Here is a 19587-nt window from a genome sequence, read left to right on the forward strand (position 1 = left end):
AGAGGAAATTTGATAAGTAACTGGTAATTGATGAATTGATACATATGTCTCAACCTGGCCTTAGATGAGTTACTGAACTTCCCTCTGTGCTTCAACCCCCTCACTTGTAAAAAGTTAGGGTGTTTCAAAAATGCCTAATGCTCAATAATTGTTAGCTTCAGTGTGATTAATAAAGATTAGATAATTCTCAAGGTCTAATTTATATTAAAAATGCACTTGTTCGTTAAATAAATATGGAGTGCCTACTCTCTACTAGGAATTTTGATACAGAGTAGATCACCCATTATTACAACTTTCAAAAAGCAAAATATTTATTTTTTCCTTTCTTTTGTATCTTCCCATAATAATCTCTTTCTAAAGAGTGGGTCCCTCATGACTGTCAAAGAACACAAATAGTATATCTAATTTGCGAAAGCCTTAAAATCAAGCACAAATATCTAAATCATAAGATGCTATTTTTTTTTGCCCCCTCTCTCCAAAAAGAGAATCCAGGAAAAAATGAATTTTGAGTGTGAGAAACGAATAACTTCCCCTGAAATTGAGAGGAGTAAGAGAAAAATGGCTTTGATCAGGACGCCCAGTCTCTTCTAGTCATTTTCCTATAAACCTAAACTCATCAAAGCATGAAGGTAAAAGTTTGGTTTGTGACAGTAAATCAAAAGGATAGCAGTGCTGATAAAACAAAACTGTTAGGCTAAGACTGCTTGCTTGATCCCAGGAATCTTTTTAATTTGAGTTATCTGCTGGGGTAACAGCTCTCATTATCAGCACTGTCTTCAGAGAAATTGGTCCCAAATGTAATCTGCCTTGACTCTCTAGAGCCAGAATGCTCATGACACAGTGACAGACACTAGAACAAAAATCAAGTCTCCAGGGAATTTCTGTGGAAATATCTATGACAACATCATAAGAATATATCTAACAGGAACCAATGTTAATTTCAGGAATTTGAAATCATTTTACAACACTGATGATCTGGGTTTGACAACTAATGACAAGGAACACTATAGGTATGCAATTTGAAGAAAGTTGAACATTAGCTATTCATTCATTAACTTATCTATTCATGTTGAAATGATTTAAAATAGGAAACATTCTCCTTGCTTAAAGAACTGAATTCATAGACAGCAAAAACCTATAAAATATTCATATTTCCTTTCATTCATAAATGTTTTCATAAATGTTGAGAGCACATCTTTTATTAAGGAAGCCCTTTTGTTCTTACTTCTTAGAATCTAGATCACTAATTTAAAAAAAAAAAATCACCAAAGGAAAGTTTGTGTGAAATTGATTTGGCATCTTAACTCATACCATACCAGAATATGTATTATTCTCTTAAAGTAATTATTATTTATACTCTTAGAGAAAAATCTTTAAAATTGTATGTATTTTTATTATGACAAGTTTTCTGACTTGCTTGAATAATAGTTTTCTTCACTTGCTTACTTGATAGTGAAAATTCCTTTTCACTACTCAGCTATATTCCTTTAATTCCAACACAGATAGAATATAGACTGTATAGAATTCAACTATCCCAGAATATCAGCCAGCTGAGTCTCTGGGATAATGAGTACAACTGATCTTTGAACAACACAGGCTTGAACTATGTGGGTCCACTTATATGTGATTTTTTTTATAAATACAGTACAATACTATAAATGTACCTTTTCTTCCCTAAGATTTTATCATTCTCTAGGTTACTTTATCATAAGAAGACAGTATATAATAAATAAAAAACACAAAACATGTGTTAATCAACTGTTTATCAGTAAAACTTCCTGGTAAACAGTAGGCTATAAAAAGTTAAGGTATTTTTGGAGAGTTAATAATTATACAGATTTTCAACTATGCAGGGGATCAGTGTCCCTAAACACCACATTCTTCAAGAGTCAACTGTACTTGCTTGCCACTTAACCTAATAATCCAACTCAAACAAATTCAGTGCAAAAGTGGCTTATAGCAGTAATTCAACTTGTATTTTCTAAATTAGTATGTGCACCAGACAGTGTAATTAAGTCCAGGAGACACAAACATCAATAAGCTATAAATGGTATTGTTTTTTTAAAAGACAATAACCCAGATGTGGTTATTGTCAAAACCCAGTCAAAACAATCCTGAAAAAGAAAAAAAAAATAGATCTCACACTTCCTGATTTCAAAACATATTACAAAGCTACAGTTAAAAAAAAAAAAAGTGTTGTATAAGCAAAAAGAGATATCAACTAATGGAACAGAACAAAGAGCTCAGAAATCAAACGATCTTTGACAAAGGATCCAACACTACTCATTAAGGAAAAGACAGTCTTCAGCAAATGGTGCTGGGGCAACTGGATATCTGCATGTGAAAGAATGAAGTGGGACCTTTACACAATAATTAACTCAAAATGGATTAAAGACTTAAATGTAAGACTTAAACTAAAATTGCTCCAAGAAAATACAGGGGTAAAGCTTCATGACACTGGATTTGGCAATAAATTTTTTGATATGATACTAAAAGCATAGGCAACAAAACATACACAGACAAAAGGAACTTTACCAAACTTAAAAATCTTCTGCACAGCATATAACACAATCAACAGTGTAAAGGCACAATTAAATGGGAGAAATATTTGCAAATTATTTATCTGGTAAGGGTTTAATATCCAGGATATTAAAAAAAAAAAAACCTCCCACATATCAACAATGAAAAAACAACCCAATTAAAAGATGGGCAAAGGACTTGAATAGACATTTCTCCCAAGATAAAAAAAAAGGCCAACAACCAGATGAAAACATGTTCAATATCACTAGTCATTAGGGAAGTGCAACTTGAAACCACAATGATATATCACCTCACGCTCATTAGGATGGCAGCTATTAAAACAGAGTGGGGGGTGTTCCAAGATGGAGGCATAGGAAGATCCTGAACTCACCTCCTCCCATGGACACACTAAACCTATAGCTATATACGGAAAAATTCCCTCTGAAAAAGACCTGAAAACTAGCTAAACAGCTCCTTCACAGCAAACAATAAAACGGCCACCCTGAGAAAGGTAGGAGAAGCAGAAATGCAGTCTCACCAAAACCCCAATGCCAGCACAGCAACCCACAATTGGGAAGGATCTCACATATCCAGAGCTTCTCCCTGAGGAGCAAGGGGTTTGTGCTCCTCCTCAGGCATGCCAATGCTTGGGACTGAACTGAGGACATCAGCTCCCAAAATGTCTCTCTTTGAAAATCAACGATGTTTATGTCCAGAAGGCTGCAGTGAACTGAGATACTGCTCTTAAAGGGCTCACACAAAGACTCACTTGTCCCGGGGCCCCGCATTGAGGCAGCAGTTTGAAAGTAACCTAGATATACCTGAAGAACATTCATTTGCTATTCTTAAAGCATCTGGCAGAGGGCAAAAGGTCTCTTGGGCCTCTCCGTAAAGATGGAGGCACTGGTGGGTGCCATTTTCGCTTTCTCCCTCTACCTTGTTAGTGCTGGCGGGGGACACACGTGGTCCCTGTACCCTTCCATTGCCCTGTTAAGCCAGCAGGTACATTTCAACCTAGTGCTCTTCCTCTGCCTTACTAAAGCCAGCAGGCACACATAGTCCATATGGGGGGTACTCCTTGATTCCCTGGCTCTAGTGGCCAGGGGAGCTTGTGTTCCTGGGTTCCCTGGGACAGTAACAATCACAGAGACAGTTCTTCACAGGCTACCACCCCCAGGGCAGTGCACAGATGGCAGACTGAAACAAATCCCCAGTCAATCTGTGAAAAAGGACTATTTTTACTTGTCCTGGAACTTCAGCCTGATGGGCAGACCTCAATTTTGCCATACACTTAGAGACTGTAAAGATGCTCTCAGGGAAAATAGGCTGGAGGGACACAATTTGCATTCTCCCTTGGGCTCACTATCCCTTGTCAGTATCACCCAGAAAGGAGTTTATACACTCATCTGGAGCCCTGATTTCTCCAGCTGTTGTTCAGGAGACACTTCCAGACCACCTGGTCTGGAAGACAGCGGGGTTCACAATTGTGGCCCCACAAGACTGTGTATTTGCACACTTTAAAAGCGGCTGCCTTAGAGTCCAGCTTCTAATCAGCCTAAAAGTAGGTGCTGACTGAGATTCTGCCCTTTGGAAAACTGACAGGTCTTGGCACAACCTCAACAACTGGAACCTATCAAGAATAAATCTGGCTGCTTTGACAATCACAAAGATTCAAGACGCTATCTAAAGTTAGGACAAGGTCAAATGATAACATTCATCTTCTACACAAGGCAACTCCTTCAAAACTGGGAGAGGTAGCTATTTCACTTAATACCTAGAAGCAAACACAGAGGGTCAAGCAAAGTGAGGAAACCGAGAAATATTTCCAAACAAAAAAACAAGATAAAGCCTCAGAAGAACCTCAACAAACAGACATAAGTAATTTATATGATTAAAAGTTCAGAGTAATAACCATAAAAGATGCTCACCAAAATGGGGAGTTGGGGGGGAAGAGAACAGACGAACAGAGTGAGAATTTAAAGGGAGAAAAATAAAAGGAGGTGCCATACCAAAACCACACAGCTAAAAAATACAGTAAATGAAATGAAACATACACTAGAGGGGTTCAACATCAGAGTGGATGAAGCAGAGAAAAGGACCAGTGATCTAGAAGACAGGGCAGTAGAACTCACACAAACAGAGCAACAAAAAGAAAAAGCTCTTAAAAAGTGGAGCTATACTTCTTTCTCTCAGCTATCCTTGAAGTACGGAATTGTGATGCCACCAGCTTTGCTTTGCTTTTTCAACATTCCTCTGGCTATTCAGGGTCTTTTCCGGTTCCATACAAATTTTAGGATTATTTGTTCCATTTCTTTGAAAACAGTGGATGGCATTTTGATAGGGATTGCATTAAATGTGTAGATTGCTCTAGGTAGCATTGACATCTTCACAATATTTGTTCTTCCAATTCATGAGCATGGAATATTTTTCCATTTCTTTGTGTCTTCCTCAATTTCTTTCACGAGTATTTTATAGTTTTCTGAGTACAGATTCTTTGCATCTTTGGTTAGATTTATTCCTAGGTATCTTATGGTTTTGGGTGCAATTATAAATGGGATCGACTCCTTAATTTCGCTTTCTTCTGTCTTGTTGTTGGTATATAGAAATGCAACTGATTTCTGTGCATTGATTTTATATCCTGCCACTTTACTGAATTCCTGTATGAGTTCTAGCAGTTTTGGGGTAGAGTCTTTTGGGTTTTCCACATAAAGGATCATATCATTTGCAAAGAGTGAGAGTTTGACTTCTTTGCTGATTCAGATGCCTTTTATTTCTTTTTATTGTCTGATTGCTGTGGCTAGGACTTCCAGTACTATGTTCAATAGCAGCAGCGATAGCAGACATCCCAGCCGTATTCCTGACCTTAGAAGGAAACCTCTCAGTTATTCCCCACGGAGAATTATATTTGCTGTGGGTTTTTCACAGATGACTTTTATGATACTGAGATAACGTACCCTCTATCCCTACACTCTGAAGAGTTTTAATCAAGAAAGGATGCTGTACATTGTCAAATGCTCTTTCTGCCTCTATTGAGAAGATCGTATGGTTCTTGTTCTTTCTTTTATTAATGTATTGAATCACACATTGATTGATTTGAGGATGTTGAACCAATCTTGCAGCCCAGGCATAAATCCCACTTGGTTATGATGAATAATCCTTTTAATGTACTGTTAAATCCTATTGGCTAGTATTTTGGTGAGAATTTTTGCATCCATGTTCATAAGGGATATTGCTCTGTAATTCTCCTTTTTGAAGGGGTCTTAGTCTGATTTTGGGATCAAGGTATTGCTGGCCTCATAAAATGAGTTTGGAAGTTTTCCTTCCATTTCTATTTTTTAGAACAGTTTCAGAAGATTAGGTATTAATTCTTCTTTAAATGTTTGGTAGATAGAGGCACCTGGTGGCTCAGTCATTAAGTGTCTGCCTTTGGCTCAGGTCATGATCCTGGCGTCCTGGGATCGAGCCCCGCCATCGGGCTCCCTGCTCAGTGGGAAGCCAGTGGGAAGCCTGCTTCTCCCTCTCCCACTCCCCCTGCTTGTGTTCCCTCTCTCACTGTGTCTCTGTCAAATAAATAAATAAAATCTTTTAATAAATAAATAAATAAATATTTGGTAAAATTCCCCTGGGAAGCCATCTGGCCCTGGGCTCTGGTTTGTTGGGAGATTTTTGATTACTGCTTCAATTTCCTTAGTGGTTATGGGTCTGTTCAGGTTTTCTATTTCTTCCTGGTTCAGTTTTGGTAGTATTACATCTCTAGGAATGCATCCATTTCTTCCAGATTATCTAATTTGCTGGCACATAGTTGCTCATAATATGTTCTTATAATTGTTTGTATTTCTTTGGTGTTGGTTGTGATTTCTCCTCTTTCATTCATGAGTTTATTTATTTGGGCCATTTCTCTTTTCTTTTTGAGAAGTCTGGCTAGGGGTTTATCAATCTTATTAATTCTTTCAAGGAAACAGCACCTAGTTTCATTGATCTATTCCACTGTTCTTTTGGTTTCTATTTCATTGATTTCTGCTCTAATCTTTACTATTTCTCTTCTCCTGCTGGGATTAGGCTTTATTTGCTGTTCTTTCTCCAGCTCCTGTAGGTGTAGGGTTAGGTTGTATATTTGTGACCTTTCTCCTTTCTTGAGAAAGGCTTGTATTGCTATATGATTGCCTCTAAGAGGCAATCATATAGCAATACAAGCCTTTCTCAAGAAAGGAGAAACATTAGCCAATCTAATGTTTCTACCATTGTAGGTTACAGACCTCTTGTCCCGAGCTGCTTTCAGGATTTTCTCTTTTTTTCTGAGACTTGTAAGTTTTACTATTAGATGTCTTTAAGGATAAAGACATCCTTAGTAGGATGTCTTTAGCCTCTATGGCTAAATTCTTCTTTAGCCATAGAGGCTAAAGAAACATAAAGAAAACATAAACTTTATGTTCTCATAAAGAACATGAGTTCTTTCCACCTTTCCTCATGTGATTGAGTTCTAGTTTCAAAGCATTGTGGTCCTAAAATATGCAGGGAATGATCCCAATCTTTTGCTACTGGTTGAGACCTGCTTTGTGACCTAGGATGTGACCTATTCTGGAGAATGTTCCATGGGCACTAGAGAAGAATGTGTTCTGTTGCTTTAGGATGGAACGTTCTGAATATATCTGTGAAGTCCATTTGGTCCAGTGTGTCATTTAAAGTCTTTATTTCCTTGTTGATCTTTTGCTTAGATGATCTGTCCATTTCAGTCAGGGGGGTGTTAAAACCCCCTACTATTATTGTATTGTTGTTGATGTGTTTCTTTGATTTGTTATTAATTGGCTGCTCCCATGTTAGGGGCATAGATATTTACAATTGTTAGATCCTCTTGTTGGATAGACCCTTTAAGGATGATATAGTGCCCTTCCTCATCTCTTATTATACTCTTTGGATTAAAATCTAATTTGTCTGATATAAGGATTGCCACCCCAGCTTTCTTTTGATGTCCATTAGCATGGTAAATGGTTTTCCACCCCCTCACTTTGAATCTGGGGGTGTCTTTGGGTCTAAAATGAGTCTCTTGCAGACAGCATATTGATGGATCTTGTTTTTTTATCCAATCTGATACCCTGTGTCTTTTGATTGGGGCATTTAGCCCATTTACATTCAGGGTGACTACTGAAAGATATGAATTTAGTGCCATTGTATTGCCTGTAAAGTGACTGTTACTGTATATTGTCTCTGTTCCTTTCTGGTCTATGTTACTTTTAGGCTCTCTCCTTGCTTAGAGGACACCTTTCAATATTTCCTGTAGGGCTCGTTTCGTGTTTGCAAATTCTTTTAGTTTTTGTTTGTCCTGGAAGCTTTTTATCTCTCCTTCTATTTTCAGTGACAGCCTAGCTGGATATAGTATTCTTGGCTGCATATTTTTCTCATTTACTGCTCTGAATATATCATGCCTGTCCTTTCTGGCCTGCCAGGTGTCTATGGATAGGTCTGTTGCCAATCTAATGTTTCTACCATTGTAGGTTACAGACCTCTTGTCCCGAGCTGCTTTCAGGATTTTCTCTTTTTTTCTGAGACTTGTAAGTTTTACTATTAGATGTCAGGGTGTTGACCTATTTTTATTGATTTTGAGGGGGATTCTCTGTGCCTCCTGGATTTTGATGCCTGTTTCCTTCCCCACATTAGGGAAGTTCTCTGCTATAATTTGCTCCAATATACCTTCTGCCCCCTCTCTCTTTCTTCTTCTTCTGGGATCCCAATTATTCTAATACTGTTTCATCTTATGATATCACTTATCTATTTCTCCCCTCATGATCCAGTAGTTGTTTATCTCTATTTTTCTCAGCTGTAATCATCAAGACAGTATGGTACTGGCACAAAAACAGACACATAGATCAATGGAACAGAATAGAGAGCCCAGAAATGGACCCTCGACTCTATGGTCAACTAATCTTCGACAAAGCAGGAAAGAATGTCCAATGGAAAAATGACATCTCTTCAACAAATGATGTTGAGAAAATGGGACAGCCACATGCAGAAGAATGAAACTGGACCATTTCCTTACACCACACACAAAAATAGACTCAAAATGGTTAAAAGACCTCAGTGTGAGACAGGAATCCATCAAAATCCTAGAGGAGAACACAGGCAGCAACCTCTTCCACCTCAGCTGCAGCAACTTCTTCCTAGACACAGCACCAAAGGCAAGAGAGGCAAGGGCAAAAAAGAACTACTGGCACTTCATTAAGATAAAAAGCTTTTGCACAGCAAAGGAAACAGTCAACAAAACCAAAAGACAACAGACAGAATGGGAGAAAATATTTGCAAATGACGTATCAGATAAAGGGCTAGTATCCAAAATCTATAAACAATTTATCAAACTCAACACCCAAAGAACAAATAATCCAATCAAGAAATGGGCAGAAGACATGAACAGACATTTTTCCAAAGAACACATCCAAATGGCCAACAGACACATGAAAAAGTGCTCAACGTCGCTCGGCATCAGGGAAATCCAAATCAAAACCTCAGTGAGATACCACCTCACACCAGTCAGAATGGCTAAAATTAACAAGTCGGGAAATGACAGATTTTGGCGAGGACGTAGGGAAAGGGGAACCTTCCTACACTGTTGGTGGGAATTCAACCTGGTGCAGCTACTCTGAAGAACTGTATGGAGGGTCCTCAAAAAGTTGAAAATAGAGCTACCCTATGACCCAGCAATTACACTACTGGATATTTACCCCAACAATACAAATGTAGTGATCCAAAGGGGTACATGCACCCCGATGTTTATAGCAGCAATGTCCACAATAGCCAAACTATGGAAAGAGTCTTGATGTCCATCGACAGATGAATGGATAAAGAAGATATAACATATATATGCAATGGAATATTATGCAGCCATCAAAAAAATGAAATCTTGCCATTTGCAAATGACGTGGATGGAACTAGTGGGTATTATGCTAAGCGAAATAAGTCAATCAGAGAAAGACATGTATCATATGAGCTCACTGATATGAGGAATTCTTAACCTCAGGAAACACACTGAGGGTTGCTGGAGTGGTGGGGTGTGGGAGGGATGGGGTGGCTGGCTGATAGACACCGGGGAGGTTATGTGCTATGGTGAGCACTGTGAATTGTGTAAGACTGATGAATCACAGACCTGTACCTCTGAAACAAATAATACATTATATGTTAAAAAAAAAAAAAAGATAGTAGGAAAGAAAAATGAAGGGGAGGGGAATCGGAGGGGGAGATGAACCATGAGAGACTATGGACTCTGAGAAACAAACTGAGGGTTCTAGAGGGGAGGGGGGTGGGGGATGGGTTAGCCTGGTGATGGGTATTAAGGACGCCATGTACTGAATGGAGCAGTGGGTGTTATACGCAAACAATGAATCATGGAACACTGCATCAAAAAAAAAAAAAAGACAACTCTAAAAAAAAAAAAAAACAGTGGAGCTATCCTAAGGGACCTATGGAACAGCATTAAGCAGAATAACATTGCATTATAGGGGTCCAAGAAGGAGAATGGACAAAGAGCAGAAAACTTATTTGAAAAAATAATGGCTGAAAACTTTCCTATCCTCAGAAAAGGAATAGACATCCAGATGCAGAAATCCCATAAAATTCCAAAAAAGATGAGCCCAAACAGATCCACACCAAGACATTATAATTGTCAAATGTTACAGAAAGAATCCTAAAAGCAGCAAGAGAAAAATAACTTGTTATATATAAGGGAACCCTGGTAAGACTATCAGCAGATTTTTGAGCAGAAATTTTACAGTCCAGAAGAGAGTGGCATGGTATATTCAAAGTACAGAAAGGAAAAAACTTCCAAACAAGAATACTCTACCTGATAAGGTTATCATTCAGATTTAAAGGAGAGATAAAGAGTTTTCCAGAGAAGCAGAAGATAGAGTTCATCACCACTGAAGTAGCCTTACAAGAAATATTAAAGGGACTTCTGTAAGCTGGAATAAAGGGCATTAATAAGTAACCAGAAACCGTATGAAAGTATAACCCTCACTAGTAAAGATAAATATATAGTAAAGGTAGATTAATCACTTATAAAAACCAGTATGAAGGTTACAAGATGAAAGTGGTAAAAATAACTATAACTTCAAAGGTTTGTTAAGGGATACACAAAATCAAAAAATGTAAAATGTGACATCAAAAACATAAAATGTGGTGTGGGGGATAAAGATGCAGTTTTAGAATGCATTCAAACTTAAGTTGCTATCAACTTAAATAGACTGCTATATAAAGTTATTATATGTGAGCCTCATGGTAACCACTAAGCAAAAACTTAAAATAGATAGTACAAAAGATAATGAGAAAGGAATCTAAACATAACACTAAAGGAAGTCACTAAACCACAAGGGAAGAGAGCAGGAGAAGAAAGGAACAAAGAGAAACTACAAGACAACCAGAAAACTATTAACAAAATGGCAATAAATGCATACCTATCAATAATCACATTAAATGTAAATGGACTAAATTCTTCAATCAAGACAGTGGCTGAATAGATTAAAAAAAAAAAACCATCTACATGCTGCCTATAAGAGACTCACTTCAGAGGTAAGGATACACACAGACTGAAAGTGAAGTAACTGAAAAATAATGCTTCATACAAATGGAAACCAAAAGAGAGCTGGGGTAGCTTACTTATATCAGACAAAATAGACTTTAATACAAAGACTGTAATGAAAGACAAAGAAGGGCCTTACTTAATGATAAAGGGGCAAATCCCACAAGAGAATATAACATTTGTAAATATTTATGCACCCAACATATAAGTACCTAAATAGATAAAGCAAATATTAACAGACCTAAAGGAAGAAACCGACAGCCATACAACAATAGTAAGGGTGTTAACACCCATTTAAATCACTGAATAAATCTTCCAGACAGAAAATTGGTAAGGAAACATTGGCCTTAAACAACACAATAGACCAGATGAACTTAATACATACAGAACATTCCAACCAAAAGTAACAGAATACACATTCTTCTCAAGTGCACATGGAACATTCTCCAAGATAGATCCTATGTTAGGCCACAAAACAAGTCTTAATAAATTTAAGAAGACAAATTATATTAAGCATCTTTTCCAACCATAGTGCTGTGAAACCAGAAATAAATTACAAGAAGAAAAACGAAAAACAGAAAATATGTGGAGATTAAACATACTACTGAACAACCAGAGTCAACAAAGAAATTGAAGGAGAAATTAAAAAATACCTTGAGACAGATGAAAATGGAAATACAATATTCCAAAACATATAGGAGGGAGTAGAAACAGTCCTAAGAGGGAAGTTCATAGCAAGACAAACCTATATTAAGAAACAAACATCTCAAATAAACAACTACCTTTCCACCTAAGGAAATAGAAAAGACCAAATGAAGTCAAAAGTTAGTAGAAGGAAGGAAATAATAAAAACTGGAATATAAATAAATGGAGTAGAGACTAGTAAGGAGGCTTAATCAGTAATCAAAAACCTCCCAACCTCCCAAAATACAGAAGTCCAGGACCTGACAATTCACTGGTGAATTCTACCAAACATTCAAAGAACATTTAAAACCTATCCTTCTCAAACTCTTCCCCAAAAAAGAAAAGGGGGGAATAGAAAATGCTTCCAAACTCATGTTATGAGACTAGGATTACCCTAGTAACAAAACAAGACAAGGACACCGCAAAAAAAAAAAAAAAAAAAAAAAAAAAAAAAACCAATATACCTGATAAACAAAGATGCAATGAATTCCTAACAAAATATCAAAATATCAGCAAACCAAATGCAAAAATACGTTAAAATGATTCAGCAACACACAATGATCTAGTGGTATTCATTACAGGGATACAAGGATGGTTCAAAATCTGCTAATCTATCACTACATTAACTATATATACTATACAAATGATACACTACACTAACAAAGGTTTAAAAATCACATGATCATGTCAACAGATACAGAAAAAGCACTGACAAAATCCAGTATCCATTCATGATAAAATTCTCATCAAAGTGGGTATAGAGAGCACATATCTTAACATAATAAAAGCCATACAACAAGCCCACAGCTAACATCAGTGAAAAACTAAAAGTTTTTCCTCTAAGATCAGAAACAAGACAAGGATGCCCACTCTCACCACTATTATTCAACATAGTATTGGAAGTCCTAGTCAAAGAAATTAGGCAAGAAAAAGAAATAAAAGGCATCAAAACTGAAAACAAAGAAGTAAACCTATCACTATTTGTGAAAAGCATCATTTTATATATAGAAAACCCTAAAAACTCCACCAAAAAATGGAATGTAAATTGGTACAGCCATTTTTTGCCAAGAGAGTACATCATAAACTGCCTTCTTTATACAAAACAGTATGGGGGTTCTTCAAAAATTAAAAATAGAACTATCATATGATCCAGCAAATTCCACTCTCGGGTATATATGCAAAGAAAACAAAAACACTAATTAGAAAAGATGTATGTGCCCCTATGTTCCCTGCAGCATTATCTACAATAGCCAAGATATGGACGCAACTTAAGTGTCCATCTATGGATAAATATTATATATTTTATAACTATATATATTATAAATATATATGTATATATGTGTGTATGTGTGTGTGTGTGTGTGTGTGTGTATATTCACACAGTGAAATACTACTCAGCCTTAAAAAAGAATGAAATCTTGCCATTCGCAGCAACATGGATCGACCTTGAGGATATTATGCTAAGTGAAACAAGACAGAGAAAGTCAAAGACCGTATGATTTCACTTCTATGGAGAATCTAAAAAAAAAAAAAAAAAAAAAAAAAACTCATTGATACTGATAATAGAATGGTGGTTGCCAGCAGGAAGCACAATTGGGGGGATAGATGAAATGGGTGAAGAGGGGCGCCTGGGTGGCTCAGTTGGTTAAGCAACTGCCTTCGGCTCAGGTCATGATCCTGGAGTCCCAGGATCAAGTCCCGCATCAGGCTCCCTGCTCAGCAGGGAGTCTGCTTCTCCCTCTGACCCTCCCCCCTCTCGTGCTCTCGCTCTCTCTCTCATTCTCTCTCTCAAATAAATAAAATCTTTAAAAAAAAAATGGGTGAAGAGGTGAAGAGGTACAAACTTCTAGGTATAAAATAAGTAAGTCATAGGGGTGTAATATACAGCACGGTGACGCCTGTCAATAATATCGTACTGTATTTTTGAAAGTAGCAAAAAGAATAAATCATAAAAGTCCTCATCACAAGAAAAAAAAATTTTTGCAACTTTGGATGGTGATGGATGGTAACTAGATTTATTGTGATTATTTCACACTGTATACAAATATCAAATCATCATGTTGTACACCTGAAACTAAAATAATGCAATATATCAGTTATACATCAATTAAAAAAAAAAACAGAAAATAAACGTGAGAGGATGTGAAGACATTTGAACACCTGTACAACACTGGTAGGACTATAAAATGGAACAGCCACTACAGAAAACAGTATGGCAGTTCCTCAAAAAATTAAAAATAGAATTACCATGTGATCCAGCAATCCCACTTTTGGGTATATATCAGAAGAATTGAAGCAGGATCTCAAAGAAATATCTGCACATCCATGTTCACAGCAGCATTTTTCACAATAGCCATGAGGTGAAATCAACCCAAATGCCCACAGACAAATGAAGGGATTAACAAAATGCAGGATGCACCTATAATGGGATATTTTTCAACCTTAAAAAGAAGGAAATGCTATCACATGCTACAATATGGATGAACCTTGAAGATATTATACAAAGTAACAAAAAGACAAATCCTGGGGCACCTGGGTGGCTCAGTCGGTTAAGCATCTTCCTTTGGCTCAGGTCATGATCCCAGGGTCCTGGGATCGAGTCCCACATCAGGCTCCTTGCTCAAGTGGGGAGCCTGCTTCTCCCTCTCCCTCTGTCCCTCCCCTGCTCGTGCACTCTCTCGCTCTCTCGCTCTCTCCCAAATAAATAAAATCTTAAAATAAAAACAAATCTTGTATGATTCCACTTATATGAGATATCTAAAGTAGTCAAACTCATAAACTCGAATGGTGGTTGCCAGTTGCTAGGTGGGGAGGAGCTGGGAATTGTTTAATAAGCACAGTGTCAGTTGTGCTTGATGACAAAGTTGTGACAATATGCTCCACAACAATGTAAATATACATAACACTACTGAACTGTACACTTAAAAGTGGTTACAATGGTAAATTTTATGCTGTGTTTCCTACCACAATTTTTTAAGGCAACAAGGCATAGGCAGTAATTGACATACATGAGGTTATGAAGTCAGAATTCATAGTCTTGAAGTATAGACAAGATTCAGAAAAGGAGAAGAGAGGAAAGTCCAGGTGGAAGACCCAACCTATTCAAAGGTATTTGGAGGAGAATAGCAAAAATTCAGGTGACAAGGCAAAGAAGAACAGAGTGGCCCAGATGAAACTAGAAAAGTAGATTGAAGATCATTTGGTAAGGTGGTCAGTACTCAAAGAGAGAGTCTCTGAGGCGACAGTAAAATAAAGCTCTGGCCAGATAGAGCAGAGGTGAGACAATGTCATCAGGAACAACTTACAAGACTGCTCAGTGCTGACCAGAGAAATCTGGCTTATGGCAAATAAAATTCAGATAGATTATTTCTAGACATCGTGTAGGCACATGTGAGATGGGACTCCACAGGAAACCAAATCAGTTGAGTTTCCCATAAAGGAAGACATATCCTAGAAAACCTTTCAAAGCCGGTATGGATCTACATTACCTTTGAATTGTATCAAGGTAAAACTTTCCTCACGCCAAATGCTTTAGGAAGAGGAATTATCTCTTATATCCTTCATCCAAAGTTTAGCTTTATGCTCACAGGAGGCATATATAAGTAATTGGGCAACAAATGCTCATTGTTTATTGCTGAATGTTTACACGGCTATGCTAAACACTCGAAACTATGAATAAAAGATAAATCCTAAATATCACAAAAAGCAGTATATTCATAAAATCATACTAACTATGAAAGACAAAGGAGAAATTTCTATTATTTCCCACCTGAAAAGTAAGGTTAATAATTTCATACTTCTACCTTAATCAAAAAATAGAATTTCAAAATGTATACTTCAAATAAATACTTGTCACCATTACTGAATATGTGATATTGATAGGGACTTTTCATATTATAAAAAATTATTTTGAAAAAAGATTTTATACTTTTATAAGATATTTAACTACAGTTTAAACTTGAAGGCTTTGTCTACAAATATTTACATGTAGTTTTACTTAAATTATCATTTTTGAATTCCCAAACCATAATCTAGAGTTTTGCCTTCAAAGCTACTAGAGGTTAAAAGATTTTTTTAAATGCCCTTGTGAGGTCACAGAGGCTGCCAAGAGGCCAGTAAGGGAAAGCAGACCTCACTGTCTGAATGTCAATTATCCAGCCCCTGGGCACTTGCTCACAGAATGCCACAGCTTAAAATCATTATAAAGATAGCATTAAGACAATTAAACAAATTACTTGGAATCAAGAGTACTTAAAATCTATCTTTAACCTGAATAAAAGGTACCAGAGGACAACCTCAGAAATTAAGGGAAATTACAGAAAAGTGTTACAACATGAGTAAGTACTCACTGGTTTTCTTCTTGCAATTTAGTTTTTCAAGCATTCCAGAATCAAACCTTAGGGTATTTCAGCAATGCATACAAACTAAAGAAGGCCTTAAAGTATTTTAGTAATGCCCAACACTCAAAATAGTTTGTGTATATAGTAAACTAAGTTGTTTAAAAATTGTTGACGATTCAGTATCCTTACTGAAGCAATCAATCCTTTTTTATATGTGTTTACCATGTATGATTCCTTAAAACAGTGGAGTGTTAAAGATCCTTTTCTCCAGCATGAAATTATAAGTGAATATATAATACATTATTAAATCCTGAAGTCCAGAAAATCCTATAAAGGAGATCCTGAGGTAAAGCTATTAAATTATTTTTCAGAATAAAAATAATCTACAGACTACAGAGGGACAAAGGGGAAAACATCACAGATTCCCTTCCCTTTTAGAAGTATATATATGTCTGTATATGTGTATATATATACCTATATATGAATACTTATGTGAAGTGTATATATATATATAAATACTTATATTAAGTATATATATATATGTATGTATACACACCTCATAAATCAAACAGGACATTGACAAAATAGTAATAATCCTGAAGGTTAAAATATTTATATATAAAATTATGAAGTAAATGCCAATCCTTAAAAGAGCAGAAAGGATTAACAGTTCCAACTTCCAAATATATCCATATTTTACTATATCAAGAATAATAGTTTTACAAAGGTATATACATTAGCTTACTTAATCTTCACAACAAGCACACAGTATACTCAACATAGAACACAATGCAGAGCAGTAATGAGCCAAGCTGTGGAGTCAAACAGTCCCTGGGTATGAATACCAGCTCTGGTATTATTGGCTGTATGATTTTGGGCAAGATGCTTAACTTCTCCAAGCCTTGGTGTCCTCACTTGTTAATGCGGATAATAATGCCTAGCTCACATGTACTGTAATAGTTAAAGAAGAAAATGCACATGCAGCACATGACATAATCCTTCTGTCACATACATACACATACACACACACACACACACATGCAATCATCACTGTTTACAGGTAAGTGTCCTTGTAAACTATAGAGTCTACTTGACAAAGGTGCTTATTCACCCCGTAGTGTAGGCTATTTCCATTGTTCATAATTGCTTGTCAGGAGCCTACCACAAGACACCTTCCAATGCTGACATGGGAAATCCCAAACCAAGTCAAGTTAACCTTCTTTGTATCATCTCAGTTTTAAAGAAAAAAGCTCCCAGAGTAAGACCAGAATCCATAGCAAGACTTTCGGTTATGTTGGAGCAATTATCAACTTGCTGTGCTAATAGGGGATAATTTTTGCCAGAAGAATATCAAGTGCAAAGACAATGCAAAAGTCTCATTGTAACAGAAACTTTTAAATTTACTCTCACATACTCAAGAATGTTTCATTAAACGATGAAAAATTATATCATTTCTTTTTCTTCCCAATTCTCCATTCTCTAAGGTATAACAAAACAAGCCAAAGGACAGAGAAGAGAAAAAAAAAAAAAAGCTAAGGATGCTATTAATCCAAAATATGCACGGAACTTAAAGCTGACAGTTTCTAGTATAATAGTAATTCCATAATGACCATACAGCAAATAGCATAACCAAGTAAAGATGTTCTCTATCACAAGTGGTAAAACTGGAGTTTTTTGTTTGGTTGAAACATTTCAAAAAATCTTGGCTGGAAATAGAGAGAAAGGGAAGTCAATATACTGAGAGCTACATCGGCAAGACACTACACAGACACAGTGATTAAAAACTAGTGTGTGACTATGATGGTCCTTGAGAGCCAAAAACCCATTCTTCGGGACTGCATTCCAAGTTTAGTGGAAGAAAATCACAAAAACAAGTCCAAATACGGCACTAAGTTCACACTGCAGGAAGACTGAAATGAATTTTTATCCAAAGGTTTAAAAGAAAAATTTAGTTAAGACTGGTCATAGTTTATAAAAATAGAATTTTAAAAGGCTGTTAAGGACAACAAGATAAATTTCTTTTCCTTAAAATCTAAATTTCTCCGCAGCTTCTATAAGTAACGTAAATTTTTAAACACACAATGCACATTTTCAACCCTACTGCCCCTAAGGCTTGCTAAATATCACTTGAAAGCACTACTGAAAATTTGTTCAATCTTAAAGATAGGAGCTATGCTTTACACAAATATTGACCAGAGCTCAAACAGGAAAGAGGTGCCACTGTTCTTTACAACCATTCATTCAGCTTTGCATCTTTAGAAAAAATAAAAGCCAAGCATATATAAAACATGTACCATTTTATAAAAACTAAAATTTTAAAAGAAATGCTTAGGTGATGTCAAGGAAAATGACAATTAAAATGTTACCAGTTAGGAAAAGTTTTTGTACTTAAAAACACAGTCACATTTTATTTTATAACAAGTAAAAGTGAGTCTTTCAAAATCAAACAGGCCTTTTGAACCTACACAATATAGATGGAATAATTTCAGTTAAATCTAAAAGAAGATAAATAGATACTACCTGGTTAAAGCAGAGCCCAGATGCAAAGCTGAACGCTGAAGATACGTGCTATCTGAATAGCATAGATTTAGCCCAAGTAGTTCAGATTAAAGAGCTGGCCATATATACTTAAAAGTCTACATTTGATCATTTAAGAAAGGCCTAAAAGAAGAAAGGGTATGTCAACATGTGATCTGGAAGAAATTTTAGCATCACAGGAAAGTCTGACTTTCTTCTCGTGCTTAGTTTTATAAAGGAAAAAGGTTTGAGGGGGAAAAAAAGTGTAAAATTGTTTTCATACAATATGTGAATAATGAATCTAGACTTTAAAAGAAAAGCTATGGAGGTTTTATCTTTTACACTATGAAAAAATAAAATGAAACTTACAAATTATCATTCCAACTGTGTGTGTGTGTGTGTGTGCATAAGATGGTAAGAAATTAACTTAGACAAATCACAGCTTTCTTAATTAAAAGAGGTTTTAGAGAAATTTAAGATACAGTCTTTGTGTCTGTCCTAAAAGTGCTCTAACACTTAACTTTTAAATAATTACTCCATGGAGACTCCTACTACTATGTAAATAAGCAGTACTAACAAGAAATTAAAAATTACAGAATAAATTAAAGTGCAACATGCAATCCATCATGTCCAGTCTACCAAACTGGAAATCCCTAAGATGAAATATTTGTCTAAATAAATTATAAAGTCACTAGTTGAACATAAATACCCATCTTCTTTTCAATACTTTTGATTAATAAGAAGTCAGATGCATTCTCATAAATTGAAACACTACTCTCATGTTCCAAGAATATTTTTACCCTTTTCATGGCAATAAGCATTGGTTTTGTCTTCCTTCTGCCTAGAATGGCCTTTCTGTCAGATATAACTGTTAAAGTCATGTTGATCCTTCAACACTGAAAACAAAGGATATTTCTTGGTCCCTTCAAAGGAAATGTGATCCTGTTAGATCATGATCCTGTT

This window comes from Eumetopias jubatus, unplaced genomic scaffold (assembly GCF_037043125.1).
Source record: "Eumetopias jubatus isolate StellerSeaLion01/CBP00866 unplaced genomic scaffold, mEumJub1_p1.0 scaffold_2, whole genome shotgun sequence".
Lineage (NCBI taxonomy): Eukaryota > Metazoa > Chordata > Mammalia > Carnivora > Otariidae > Eumetopias > Eumetopias jubatus.